Genomic DNA, 15,000 nt, shown 5'->3' on the forward strand with positions numbered 1-15,000 from the left:
CGACGGAGCCGGCACGCTCCTTCCGCTGGTGCGGCTCTCGGTCTACGCCTCCAGCCGGCCCTTGTGGCGGCCGTGCGCGGCGCTTCGGTTCGGTCGGCCGGTCTTCCTGTCCCTCACGAAGTGCTCGCGGCCGCGCGCGCGCGGAGTTGGATCGGCCTTACTTGGTCCGATCCGTCGCCATCGCATGTTGCGTGGGCTCGGTCCCGTCTCGGTGAAATCTTGGGCCGCTTTGGTGCGTCCCTGTGGGTTCCTTTGTCGGTTTTGCGGGCTCGGCGCCGGGCCTTCCGCGCCGGTCCGTCGGCTCGCTCGGACGGACCGTGCGCAGGTGGTCCCCGACGGAGCCGGCACGCTCCTTCCGCTGGCGCGGCGCTCGGTCTATGCCTCCGGCCGGCCCTCGCGGCGGCCGTGCGCGGCGCTTCGGTTCGGTCGGCCGGTCGTCCCGTCCCTCACGAAGTTCCTGCGGCCGCGCGTGCGTGGAGCGGGATCGGCCTTACTTGGTCGGATCCGTCGCCCTCGCCTGTTGCGGGGGCTCGGTCCCGTCCCGTTCGGTGAAAGCTTTGCCCGCTCTGGTGCGTCCCCGTGGGTTCCTTTGTCGGTTTTGCGGCCTTGGCGGCGGGCCTTCCGTGTCGGCCCGTCGTGGGCCCGCTGCGCGTCCGTGCGCGGTGCTTCGGATCGGTAGGCCCGTCGTCTGGGTCCCTTACGAAGCTTTGCGCGACCGCTCCTTTGTCGCCGGTCCCCTGTTAGGGCTGACCGAGCCCTCCGTTCGCCCCCTGGCCCGTCGCATGGGCCCCCGGCGCCTCCGCGGCGCCCCACCGAAAACTGTCACGACGCGCATCCAGCGCCGACGAGGTCGCAGGTTACGTGCGGCAGCCGGGGGGCTAGGCCGAGCGGCGGCGGGCCCGCCCACGGACGGGCGCGGGGAGGAGCGCAGCCGGCACGCGGCGCGGAGCGGCGGCGGCATGCCGCCGGGAGGCCGTCGGCTCAACCGTGCCCGAGTCCCGCGGGCACCGCGTCGCCCGGCCGGCGCGAGCGGCGGCGGGCCCGCCCGCGGACGGGCGCGGGGAGGAGCGCAGCCGGCACGCGGCGCGGAGCGGCGGCGGCATGCCGCCGGGCGGCCGACGGCTCAACCATGCCCGAGTCCCGCGGGCACCGCGTCGCCCGGCCGGCGCGAGCGGCGGCGGGCCCGCCCGCGGACGGGCGCGGGGAGGAGCGCAGCCGGCACGCGGCGCGGAGCGGCGGCGGCATGCCGCCGGGCGGCCGACGGCTCAACCATGCCCGAGTCCCGCGGGCACCGCGTCGCCCGGCCGGCGCGAGCGCACGAGGGCGGGAGGCAACCGGGCGGCGCCTGCGGAACCGGATGCGACGGCCGGCGCGGCACGGCCCCGACGGGTCCGCACCGAAGACCAGCGCGGTGCGGATCGACCGCTGATGAGGTCAGAGGTTACGTGCGGCAGCCGGCCGGCTGGCCCGAGCGGCGGCCGGCACGCGACGGGGATCGAGCGGCCCCGACGGCTTGCAGCCGGGCGGCCGACGGCTAGGCCGTACCGGAGTCCCGCGGTCGTTCGGGCGAAGGGGCGCATGCTGCGGGAAAGGCCTGCGGCGGCGAACCGTCCGCCCGGCCGGCCAAGCCTTCCGCGGCGGCGCGCACGTGGCGGCGCGGCCGAGATGACCGAGCGAAGCCCCGGCGATGGGCGGCGCGCACGTGTCCGTGCGGCCGAGATGACCGAGCGAAGCCCGGGCGGCGCCCGCCGTGCGCCCTGCCGGATCGCGCCTTCCGCCGGCGCGCAACGCCGGTCCCGCGTTCCGGCCGCGGGAGAGGCCTGCGTCGGCGAACCGTCCGCCCCGCCGGCCGAACCTTCCGCGGCTGCGCGCACGTGTCCGTGCGGCCGAGATGACCGAGCGAAGCCCCGGCGACGGGCGGCGCCCGCCGTGCGCCCCGGCGGATTGCGCGGCCCGCCGGCGCGCAACGCCGGGCCCACGTTCCGGCTGCGGGAAAGGCCTGCGGCGGCGAACCGTCCGCCCCGCCGGCCGAACCTTGCGCGGCGGCGCTTACGTGTCCGTGCGGCAGAGATGACCGAGCAAGCTCCGGCGATGGGCGGCGCCCTCCGTGCGCCCCGCCGGATCGCCTGCGAGCGGCGAGCGTCCGGGCGGGCCCCTTTCGCAACTTCCCTCGGTACTCTAAACACCCCTTGCCTCTCGGTCTTCCCCCCGACCCTCTCGGTATTTGCTCGGATATGTGCATGCATCGTCCCTCGTCGCCTTCGGTTATCCTCCCCGGGGTGGGCTTTGCGCCGACGCGCCAACGGGGTGGTAGGGGGGCTGCAGCCGCGGCCGCCGCGTTTCGCCATCCGCGCGTGCGCCGCCGGATCCGAGTGGAGGTCGCGGGCGACTCGTCGATGCTTGTACTAGGGGCGCATGCCGGCAGCCCCCCGCGGGGTGCGGGACCCCCGATCGGCGTGCGAGGGACGGGCGTCCGGGCGGGCCCCGTTTCCAACTTCCCTCGGAACATTAAAACCCCCCGACCCCCTCGGTCTTCGCTCCGGCCCTATCGCTATTGCTCGGATATGTGCATCCACCGTCCCTCGTTGCCTTCGGTTATCTACCCCAGGGTGGGCCTTGCGCCGATGCCCCGATGGGGTGGCAGGGGTGGGGCTGCCGCGGCCGGCGGGTTTCGGCATCCGCGCTTGGGGGCTCGGACCCGAGTGGAGGTCGCGGGCGGCTCGTCGATGCCTGCACCGGGAGCGCATGCCGGCAGCCCCCCGCGGGGCGCCGGACCCCCGATCGGCGTGCGATGGACGGGGGGAGGGGCGGGCCCGGTTTGCAAATTCCCTCGGTACTTTAAAATCTCACGGCCCTGTCGGTGCTCCCTCCGGCCCTATCGCCACTGCTCGGATATGTGCATCCACCGTCCCTCGTTGCCTTCGGTTATCTACCCCGCGGTGGGCTTTGCGCCGATGCCCCGATGGGGTGGCAGGGGGGCACGCTCTAGGCCGTGCCACGGGGCGCGGGCGCCGGCGCCGTACGTCCCTCGCGGCGGCCGTGAGCGGCACCTCGGCTTGCTCGGTCTGTCCTCCCGGGACGCGCGACCCGTGCGACCGGGACTCGCATCCCGTGCGACCGGGACGCGTGTCCGGGCCGTTCCCGTTTGCAACGCTCCTCGGTACTTTGGAACGCTTGGGGTGGGCTTTGGGCGGATGCCCCGCCGGGGTGGTAGGGAGGGGGGGCGGCTGCTGCCGCGGCGGGACTTCCGCTCCACTCCGCACAAGTCCGTCGCCTCGCGGCGGGCGCGCCCGGCACCGTTCGTCCCCGAGGGAGCTGGCACGCGCCCGCCGAGGCCCCGGCGCATGGGCGCCGCCGCCGGCCGTCCGCGCGGCGGCCGTGCGCCGGCTTCCTCCGTCGGCCCTCCCGGGATGCGCGACCCGTGCGACCGGGACGCGCATCCCGTGAGACCGGGACGCGTGTCCGGGCCGTTCCCGTTTGCAACGCTCCTCGGTACTTTGGAACGCTTGGGGTGGGCCTTGGGCGGATGCCCCGCCGGGGTGGTAGGGAGGGGGGGCTGCTGCTGCCGCGGCGGGACTTCCGCTCCACTCCGCACAAGTCCGTCGCCTCGCGGCGGGCGCGCCCGGCACCGTTCGTCCCCGAGGGAGCCGGCACGCGCCCGCCGAGGCCCCGGCGCATGGGCGCCGCCGCCGGCCGTCCGCGCGGCGGCCGTGCGCCGGCTTCCTCCGTCGGCCCTCCCGGGATGCGCGACCCGTGCGACCGGGACGCGCATCCCGTGAGACCGGGACGCGTGTCCGGGCCGTTCCCGTTTGCAACGCTCCTCGGTACTTTGGAACGCTTGGGGTGGGCCTTGGGCGGATGCCCCGCCGGGGTGGTAGGGAGGGGGGGCTGCTGCTGCCGCGGCGGGACTTCCGCTCCACTCCGCACAAGTCCGTCGCCTCGCGGCGGGCGGGCCCGGCACCGTTCGTCCCCGAGGGAGCCGGCCCGCGCCCGCCGAGGCCCCGGCGCATGGGCGCCCCCGCCGGCCGTCCGCGCGGCGGCCGTGCGCCGGCTTCCTCCGTCGGCCCTCCCGGGACGCGCGACCCGTGCGACCGGGACGCGCATCCCGTGCGACCGGGATGCGTGTCCGGGCGGTTCCCGTTTGCAACGCTCCTCGGTACTTTGGAACGCTTGGGGTGGGCTTTGGGCGGATGCCCCGTCGGGGTGGTAGGGAGGGGGGGCTGGCGCCGCCGCGGCGGGCCTTCCGCCCCCCTCCGCACAAGTCCGTTGCCTCGCGGCGGTCGTGCCCGGCACCGTTCGTCCCCGACGGAGCCGTCGCGCGCCCGACGACTTTCCGGCGCACGGGCGCCGCCGCCGGCCGTCCGTGCGCGGCGGCCGTGCGCCACTTCGGCTTCGTCCGTCGGCCCTCCCGGGACGCGCGACCCGTGCGACCGGGACGCGCATCCCGTGCGACCGGGTCGCGTGTCCGGGCCGTTCCCGTTTGCAACGCTCCTCGGTACTTTGGAACGCTTGGGGTGGGCTTTGGGCGGATGCCCCGCCGGGGTGGTAGGGAGGGGGGGTCTGCTGCCGCCGCGGCGGGCCTTCCGCTCCACTCCGCACAGGACCGTTGCCTCGCGGCGGACTTGCCCGGCACATTTCATCCCCGACGGAGCCGGCACGCGCCTGCCGACTTCCCGGCGCACGGGCGCTGCCTTCGGCCGTCCGTGCCCGGCGGCCGTGCGCCACTTCGGCTCCCTCCATCGGCCCTCCCGGGAAGCGCGTCCCGGACGTTCCGGATGCGCACCCCGTGCGACCGGGACTCGCGTCCGGGCCGTTTCCGTGTGCAATGCTCCTCGATTCGCTGGAGCCCTTGGGGTGGGCCTTCGGAGGATGCCCCGCTGGGGAGGTAAGGGGGTGTGTCCTGCCTGGGCGGGCCTTCCGCCCGAGCCCGTCGCCCAGCGCGGATGGTCGCGCCGCGCGGGCGGGCGCGCCGCGCGTGCGCGGGGCCGTTGGCCGGTGACGCGCAAGGACGGGCGCGCTGGGCCGATCGGCCGCTCGGGCGCGCGCTTCGTCGTGCTCCCGCGCCTTGGCGCGCGCGCGGCCGCGGCGTGGTCGCTCGGTTCTGCGCATTTGGCCCGCGCGGATGGGCGCGTCGCGCGGGCGGCCGGGCCGCGCGGGCGGGCGGGCCGTTGCCCGGGTTCGCGCAAGGACGGGCGCGCTAGGCCGATCGGCCTCTCGGACGCGCGCGCCGTCCCGCTGTCGCGCCTGGGCACTCGCGCGTCCGCGGCGTGGTCGCTCGGTTCTGCGCAGGGCCGGGCGCCCCCGGCCGAGCGGCGCGCGGGCGCTCGCGCGCGGCGGGGGCGCTCGGGCCGTCGCGCGGCCGTCGCGCCAGGGCCCTGGCCCGGGCGGGCGCGCTCATGTTCGTTCTTTCTGGTGCGCGCGCGGCACGGCGCCCGGGCCCTTGCTCCGCCGAGCGTTCGGGCGCGGGCGCGCGCGCGGGGCCTGCCGCCCGGCCCTGCGCGCCTTCGAGCGCCCCGCCTCGCGCGGGCGGGCGGGCACCAGGGGCCGCGCGCGGCCGGTTGCGCGCGCGGCCGGGCTCGACCGCCCGTGGGTCGAATGTCGGTCGCGCTTGGGCCGAATCTCGGGGGTGTTGGGAACCCGCCCATGCCGTTGATATTTCAAAAATTTTTTCAGATGGCAGCGGAATCGGCATGCACGGGTTCGACGTTCATCGCATGAACGTTGTTTCGAGACCTTTCGTAATTAGGTAAGAATTAAAACTTTTAAAACTATTAGGAAGATCAAATCTTTACCTTGCGCGGGTAGATGATCACCGCAAATCTGAATTCGTGGTTTTGGAAGAGGGTTCGCTTGAAGCCGTTCAAACGTCCGGCCTCTACGGGTATCCACACGAAGCAGGATCCGATCCAAGCTCTCTATCTCACCGGGGTGCTAGCTCCCTTGCAGAGATAGCTTTGATGGCTGATGTCCTCCTTCTCAATCAACTCTTGATTGTGCTTGGAAGGAGGAAGAAGAAGGATGAAGAAGAGGAAGAAGAAGAATCCCTGCAGCCTTCTTCTCTTTTCATGCGTTGGAGCCAAGGAAGAAGACCAAGAGGAGGGAGACGCCTCCTCTTCTTTTCCCTTTGCTGATGGCGGCTGAACCAAGGAGAGATGGAGAGGGGGTGGCCACGTGATGAAGAGGAGAAAGGGTCATCTAGGGCGCCGGCCCTAGTCCTCCTTTAATAAGGATGAAGGGCTCCTACAAGTTAGGAGCCTTGACAACTTTCCAAGAGGGGGCGCCGGCCCCCTCTCTCTTCATGTCGCACCTAATCAAGTGGAGAGGGGCTGATGCCCCTCTTACTTGGTTGGCCTAATCCTCTTCCAAAGAGGATTAGGTCCCTCTTTCGTGGTTTAATCCTAATCTAATTAGGATTGGCCAAATTGGGTTTAATCTATGCTAGTCCCAATCCAATTAGGACTTGAATGAACCATGACTCAATTGAACTCTTCAATCCTAATCCAATTAGGAGTCATGTTGATTCATTAGATTAATAATTAATTTAGACTTAAGGAATCCTAATCCAATTAGGATGTATTTAATTTTAGTCCTAATCCAATTAGGACTCTATTTGAATCCGAAGTCCTAATCCAATTAGGATTTCTAGGAATCCTACTCCAAGTAGGAATCCAATTTTAATTCAAAATTTCTAATCTCATTAGGATTGTAGGAATCCTATTCTAAGTAGGAATTCCAGTCCTACTCCAACTAGGATTCCCAGTCCTAATCCAATTAGGACTCTAGGAATCCTACTCGAAGTAGGATTTGTGTTTAAGTCCAATTAATTAATTTCCTTTGTTCCTTCTTCAATTTCTTATCAATCAAATTGATTACTTGTGATTCCTAATCACGATTTCAACCATCGGATCGGTCAATACTTCTAGTGTGTGTGACCCCATAGGTTCTATTCTGACTGGTAGTGAGATATATTGTGATCTCTATCTCAATATCATTGAAAACTCCTTTCAATGGGTTGGAACGATTCCAACTCAACTCGTTAGGGTTTATCGATCATCAAGATAATCCCTATGAGTCCCACCATCCACCAGTGACACCTAGCAGCATATAGTGGCTACCCAGCAGAATGGAATGATGAACCTCTAGGTGCAGTTAACGTGTGATACAGTCCTACTATCGTGGATCCCTATAGGACGGAGGTCATGGACAACTCGTCAAACCCCATCGTCTGTCATATGTCAAGATTTATTCGACTTGAGTTCGATAGTGGAAAACTCTTTTTCCACTTTATATTACTGCCCTGGCCAAGGTCTTAGAACTCAGTCTAACAAATCACATAGGATCACTCCTCTTCTATCAAGGTCGATAGATTCCTTATAGGTGCATACCCTACTCCTACAGTGAACCTACTGCAGCCAATCTACACTGCATGGACCCATATGGCTAGAGACCATGTATGTGTGCAGTCAAACTACAATAACCTCACTGTGAGTAGCCGAAGCACCGCAGGTCAAAGGACCAGTCACACTACTGCAACATCAAGCAAGTCACTGACGAGTGGATAGACATCCAAGTGACTTCTTGTCTTGGTCACGCTCAGTACCCTTGTTCTCTAACAAGCACCTGCACTATCACTTCAGTGTTCCTACACTGTGGACTCAAGTCTCGTCCATCCAGAAGGAAAGTGATCTGTGCACTGATCGGATCGATCACCGTCCTCGTGATGATCCATTGATCAGGAGCATTTAGAAATTAATCACCAATGATACATGGCTCAAATTCTCAACTCCTGAGAATATGTATCATCATCTTATTAATTTTTTGGACGATTCATAGACACATAAACAATATGAATGAAAAGATGCCTTTTATTTATTCAATAATAAATAGTCAAGTACAAAATTATGTCCCTAGAATTAATAATGTGTCAGCCAGATTGGCTTCTAGGGCATACATCTAACAATCTTCCACTTGCACTAAAGCCAATTGGTCATATATCTTAGGCCCATCTTCTCAAGGTGGGCTTCAGTCTTTTGCTGACTCAGCTGCTTAGTGAACGGGTCCGTCACGTTATCCGCGGAGTCTACTCTCTGCACCTCTACATCATAGTCGCGTATGAAATGGAAGTGCCGCTCTATGTGCTTGGACTTCTGATGAGACCATGGCTCCATAGCTAGTGCTATGGTGCCAATGTTATCGCAGTAAAGTGTTATGGCATCTAATGACATTACACCTAACTCTGCAATTAACTTTTAATCAGAAGGTTTCCACTGCACCCTTAGATACGGCTTAACATTCAGCTTCTAAGGTAGAATCTATAATGATCGGTTGTTTGGAACTCTTCCAATTTACTGAACCACAATTGCACATATTCTGATGTAGACTTTCTATCATCTATATGTGTGCATCCTTCTACCTTCAACTCTGATCTTCTCCCAAAGACCAAGAACATGTCCTTAGTTCTTCTCAAGTACTTAAGACTGTTCTTTCACAGCTATCCAGTGCTTCTTGCCTGGATCTGACTGATATCTGCTTGTGACACTCACAGCAAGAGCTATATCAGGTCGTGTACACAGCATGGCATACATGAGGCTTCCTATTGTCGATGCATAGGGAATCTTGCTCATGCGTTGAATCTCTTCAGATGTGTTGGGGCACATCTTCTTGGAGAGATGAATTCCATGCCTAAGGGGTAAGAGACCCCTCTTGGAGTTTTCCATGCTGAACCTCTTCAGCACCTCCTCTATGTACATCTTCTGTGAAAGGCCAAGCATCCTTTTAGATCTATCTCTATAGACCTTTATTCCCAAAATATAGGATGCTTCCCCAAGGTCTTTCATGGAGAATTCTTTTGACAACCAGACCTAGACCGAGGTTAGCATGGGAATATCATTCCCAATCAGGAGAATGTCATCTACGTACAGTACGAGAAAAACGACAGCACTCCCACTAACCTTTTTGTAAACACACGGTTCCTCTTCATCAAACGTTTTGATTGCATCATCGAAACGAGTGTTCCAACTCCGAGATGTTTGCTTTAGTCCATAGATGGACCTTTGCAGCTTGCAGACCTTGTGATCTCCATCACTGGAAGTGAAACCCAAAGGTTGTTCCATATAGATATCTTCATCAAGATATCCATTCAGGAAAGCAGTTTTCACATCCATCTGCCAGATTTCATAATCATGAAATGCTGCAATGGCAAGCAATGTTCGGATGGATTTTAGCATGGCTACAGGTGAAAAGGTCTCCTGATAGTCAATGCCTTCGCGCTGACTATACCCTTTCGCCACAAGCCTTGCCTTATAGGTCTCTACCTCTCCATCCGAACCTATCTTCCTTTTGTAGATCCATTTGCATCCAATAGGTACAATACCTTCTGGTGGATCTACTAAGGTCCAGACTTGGTTGGAATGCATGGAGTCTAACTCTGACTTCATAGCTTCCAGCCATTTCTCGGAATCGATATCAGATATCGCCTCGTTGTAGGTTTTGGGATCCTGTATGTGATCCCTATCTCCCACTAGGAACATTTCCTCGGTATCCTCTTCTAGTATACCTAAGTATCTATCGGGAGGATGGGAGACCCTACTAGATCTACGAGGTGGTCGAGGGACATCGTGTACTGGCTCTTTATGAATGGGTTCTATAGGATCCATGACTCGTTGCTTTTCAGAGACTTTCTCTTCAAGCTCATTTTTCCTCCCACTGCCTCTATCAAGGATAAACTGATTTTCCAAGAAGATGGCATGACGGCTCACAAACACATTGTGATCCTCTGAGATGTAGAAATTGTATCCTAATGACTCTTTAGGATATCCTATAAAACGAGCACTTATGGTCCTAGCCTCTAACTTGTCCGCCTGTAGTCACTTGACATGGGCCGGACATCCCCAAATCTTGAGATGACCCAGACTTGGTTTCTTACCATGCCATATCTCATACGGTGTGGTAGGAACGGATTTAGAGGGAACTCTATTCAATAAATAAATCGCCGTGAGTAAGGCATCTCCCCAAAGGAACATAGGTAAATCAGTGAAGCTCATCATGGACCTGACCATATCCAATAGGGTCCGATTCCTCCTCTCTGACACCCCGTTGAGTTGAGGTGTACCCGGAGGTGTCCATTGTGAGACTATGCCGTTTTCTTTGAGATAGTCCCGGAATTTCCCACTAAGGTATTCTCCTCCTCGATCTGATCGAAGAGCCTTAAGAGGTTTTCCAGTTTGTTTTTCTACTTCATTCTTGAACTCTTTGAACTTTTCAAAAGACTCAGACTTGTGTCTCATAAGGTACACATACCCATACCGTGAGTAATCATCGGTAAAGGTAATGAAGTAAGAATAACATCCCCTGGCTAGCACATCGAATGGACCACATACATCTGTATGTACTAGGGCAAGTAATTCAGTGGTCCTCTCCCCATGTCCTACAAAGGGCAGTCTTGCCATTTTTCCTTGAAGACAGGACTCGCAAACTGGATATGACTCGGAAGTCAATGAGCCTAAAAGCCCATCTTTATCCATTTTGTTCATTCTGTCCTCTCCAATATGGCCAAGCCTGAGGTGCCACATATATCTTTGGTTTATCTCATCTCTGGATCTTTTGGATCCTTTGGCACTCACATCTTGCTCGGTAACATTCACAGATACATCCATATGTAAATGATAGAGACTGTCAATCATGAAACCACGTGCGACTATTTTATTTCTCAAATAAATAGAACAGCAGTCTTTGTCAAATGTAAAAACATGACCTTCCTGTGCTAGACATGAAACAGAAATCAAATTTCTGCTAGCAACAGGTACATAATAGCAGTCTCTAAGTATTAAACTAAATCCAGACGGTAGTCGCAGATGGTAGGTGCCCACAGCCACAGCAGCAACTTTTGCCCCGTTGCCAATCCGAAGGGTTACCGCACCTTCCGCCAGCCTTCTACTTTCCTTTAGACCCTGCATGGTAGTGCACAAATGAGCACTAGAACCAGAATCTATAACCCAACTAGAAGTAGAAGAAACCGTTAGATTAGTTTCAATTATGAGCAAGTCTATACCTTCTGAAGGTGTGTCACCTTTCTTGTTCTTCAGGCTCTCGAGGTATGAAGGACAGTTCCTTTTCCAGAGGCCTTCGACATTGCAGTGGAAACATTTTCCTTTGTCGTTAGCCTTTTTCTTTTGAACTTCCTTCTTTGGCTTCTTGTCTTTCTTCTGCTTCTTAGCAGGCTTCTTTTTCTTCCAAGTAGACTTTCTCTTGGAACCAGAAGTCAACTCAGCAGCAAGGACATTGCCCCTTGAACCTTTCAAGGCTCCCTCAGCAGTTACCAACATGTTTATGAGTTCAGTCTTAGTGCATTCAATCTTATTCATTTGGTAGTTTACTATAAACTGACCAAATGAATCAGGAAGGGATTGAAGGATCAGATCTACTTGCAATTCCTTGTGCATGTCCATACCGAGCTTCTCAAGCTCCTCTAGATCCTTGATCATAGTCAGACCGTGATCATGGATAGACTGCCCTTCGCGCATCTTCGTCTTGAAGAGTTTCTTGGACACTTCAAAACGAGCTGTGCGACTCTGCTCACCATACAACTCTTGCAGGTGTGCCAGTATGTCCCTAGCAGTCTTTATATTTTCATGCTGGCATTGGAGTTCATTTGACATGGATGCCATCATATAGCATTTTACTCTAATGTCATCATCCAACCACTTTTGATGCATCTGACGCTGAACATCAGTAGGACGTGTTGGTAGTGTGGGGCTATCTGAATCGAGTATGTAGCCTATTTTCTCACAGTCCAAAACAATTTTGAGGTTTCTAAGCCAGTCCTTGTAATTGGTTCCGGTCAGTCGGTTGGTTACAAGAATACGGGTCAAAGGGTTTGAAGCTGACATTGTATCTGCAGAGAGTAAAGATTCTAGTTAGATTTTTGTACTTGATCCTAATCTGTTCTAAGGTCTTTTAGAACAAATGTAACTCCCACTATTTTCTCGAATTCCTCACACTCCCCTGGTAGGAAAACGGAAATCCCACACGACTAGGGTTTCTAGTGGGTACTGCGGTCCCACCGATTTACATGCCACCTCACCTAACAGTTATTGGTGACACATAGATGGATGAGTGTACAACTCTTGTACAATACTTCTCAAGCATGGTGCAGTGTAACTTGGTCTCTAAGCCATGAAGACCTCACCTAACAGTTATTGGTCCCATTTCTTAGTTAAGTCAGACCCACCGTATAACCGTAGGAATAAAGTCGTCATTGGGTCCTCACCTAACAGTTATTGGTGCCCAACCCCACCTTTACCCTACAACATCTCATGTCTATAGAGAGGTCCAGCCCCCCGATGCAACTTGACCACTGTGTCCAGCCGAGACAAATCAACATCAGAAAGGCCTTAGCAGCTCTACTACAGTGGAAGATCTATTGACTTAATATTGGTTAATCAGGTCTTAGTGTTTGCAACTTGAGCCCTTCATAAGAGGTAATCGAACAATTGGCCAGGTAAGCAGGTGGGAGGCTCCCCTTACTCAGAGAGTAAGGTCCTAATTAAGTAACCACCTTTCATGCTTTCCTAGACACCAATTAGATCAATTAATCTAATATGACTTGCTCATGTCGGTTCACTCTCGACTTGATTGAGGAGGTTTTGATTTAGGTCTCAATTGGGTTTGCTACATCACATGTAAACCTATCTACCCGACTCTCATTCACATCTCATGCAAACGGTACATCACAGGCAGTTATAATCGCAGCATCAAATAAAGTTAAACTTTAAATAGGTGATGATCATGGATTCTAATTAGGTCGTATTACAAGCACATGCACATCAATCGATCAAGTGGTCTTCAACTCTTGAATTGGTTCCAAGCCTCCTTGATTCGATCCTTGATCAACTCTTGATCCCATCGCCATCAACCGCTTAGATCACCTTTCATCTCATGCCTTTGCTTCAACTTGATCGTTGATGTACATCACATCACAGAAATACAACCAGATGTAAAATAAAAATAAAAATAAATTACATCTCCTTTTAGGAGGCACGCAGGCCTCTCAAAACATCAAATAAGATGCATGCAAGCATCTGAAAAATTACATGACATCGCAGATCACATCGTAGGTCATTACATTTGATACCAAAAGGGGTTGAATCCTATGATCATCACCGTATGCAACAATTATAATTTTCAGATCTGAAAACTAACTGATTGTATCATGACATAGGTCGCTGATCATGCTAATCATGATTCTAAACTTTGTAATCCCATTAACAATGCAATTAGAATCATCTTTTTATCACATAAAAATCAGCATGCAAAAAAAACAGCACCCCTGAAAAATCTGCATGCAGAATTTTTCAGCATGCATGATCATTCAATTTTCAGATCTAATATGCCTTTAGATATTTAATTCTTACCTTAATCTACGAAGCCTAGGCTCTGATACCACTGTTGGGAACCCGCCCATGCCGTTGATATTTCAAAAATTTTTTCAGATGGCAGCGGAATCGGCATGCACGGGTTCGACGTTCATCGCATGAACGTTGTTTCGAGACCTTTCGTAATTAGGTAAGAATTAAAACTTTTAAAACTATTAGGAAGATCAAATCTTTACCTTGCGCGGGTAGATGATCACCGCAAATCTGAATTCGTGGTTTTGGAAGAGGGTTCGCTTGAAGCCGTTCAAACGTCCGGCCTCTACGGGTATCCACACGAAGCAGGATCCGATCCAAGCTCTCTATCTCACCGGGGTGCTAGCTCCCTTGCAGAGATAGCTTTGATGGCTGATGTCCTCCTTCTCAATCAACTCTTGATTGTGCTTGGAAGGAGGAAGAAGAAGGATGAAGAAGAGGAAGAAGAAGAATCCCTGCAGCCTTCTTCTCTTTTCATGCGTTGGAGCCAAGGAAGAAGACCAAGAGGAGGGAGACGCCTCCTCTTCTTTTCCCTTTGCTGATGGCGGCTGAACCAAGGAGAGATGGAGAGGGGGTGGCCACGTGATGAAGAGGAGAAAGGGTCATCTAGGGCGCCGGCCCTAGTCCTCCTTTAATAAGGATGAAGGGCTCCTACAAGTTAGGAGCCTTGACAACTTTCCAAGAGGGGGCGCCGGCCCCCTCTCTCTTCATGTCGCACCTAATCAAGTGGAGAGGGGCTGATGCCCCTCTTACTTGGTTGGCCTAATCCTCTTCCAAAGAGGATTAGGTCCCTCTTTCGTGGTTTAATCCTAATCTAATTAGGATTGGCCAAATTGGGTTTAATCTATGCTAGTCCCAATCCAATTAGGACTTGAATGAACCATGACTCAATTGAACTCTTCAATCCTAATCCAATTAGGAGTCATGTTGATTCATTAGATTAATAATTAATTTAGACTTAAGGAATCCTAATCCAATTAGGATGTATTTAATTTTAGTCCTAATCCAATTAGGACTCTATTTGAATCCGAAGTCCTAATCCAATTAGGATTTCTAGGAATCCTACTCCAAGTAGGAATCCAATTTTAATTCAAAATTTCTAATCTCATTAGGATTGTAGGAATCCTATTCTAAGTAGGAATTCCAGTCCTACTCCAACTAGGATTCCCAGTCCTAATCCAATTAGGACTCTAGGAATCCTACTCGAAGTAGGATTTGTGTTTAAGTCCAATTAATTAATTTCCTTTGTTCCTTCTTCAATTTCTTATCAATCAAATTGATTACTTGTGATTCCTAATCACGATTTCAACCATCGGATCGGTCAATACTTCTAGTGTGTGTGACCCCATAGGTTCTATTCTGACTGGTAGTGAGATATATTGTGATCTCTATCTCAATATCATTGAAAACTCCTTTCAATGGGTTGGAACGATTCCAACTCAACTCGTTAGGGTTTATCGATCATCAAGATAATCCCTATGAGTCCCACCATCCACCAGTGACACCTAGCAGCATATAGTGGCTACCCAGCAGAATGGAATGATGAACCTCTAGGTGCAGTTAACGTGTGATACAGTCCTACTATCGTGGATCC

Source organism: Phoenix dactylifera, chromosome 10 (assembly GCF_051530095.1).
Source record: "Phoenix dactylifera cultivar Ajwa chromosome 10, Ajwa_hap1_PhDact_Kaust_v1.1, whole genome shotgun sequence".
In the NCBI taxonomy this organism is placed as follows: domain Eukaryota; kingdom Viridiplantae; phylum Streptophyta; class Magnoliopsida; order Arecales; family Arecaceae; genus Phoenix; species Phoenix dactylifera.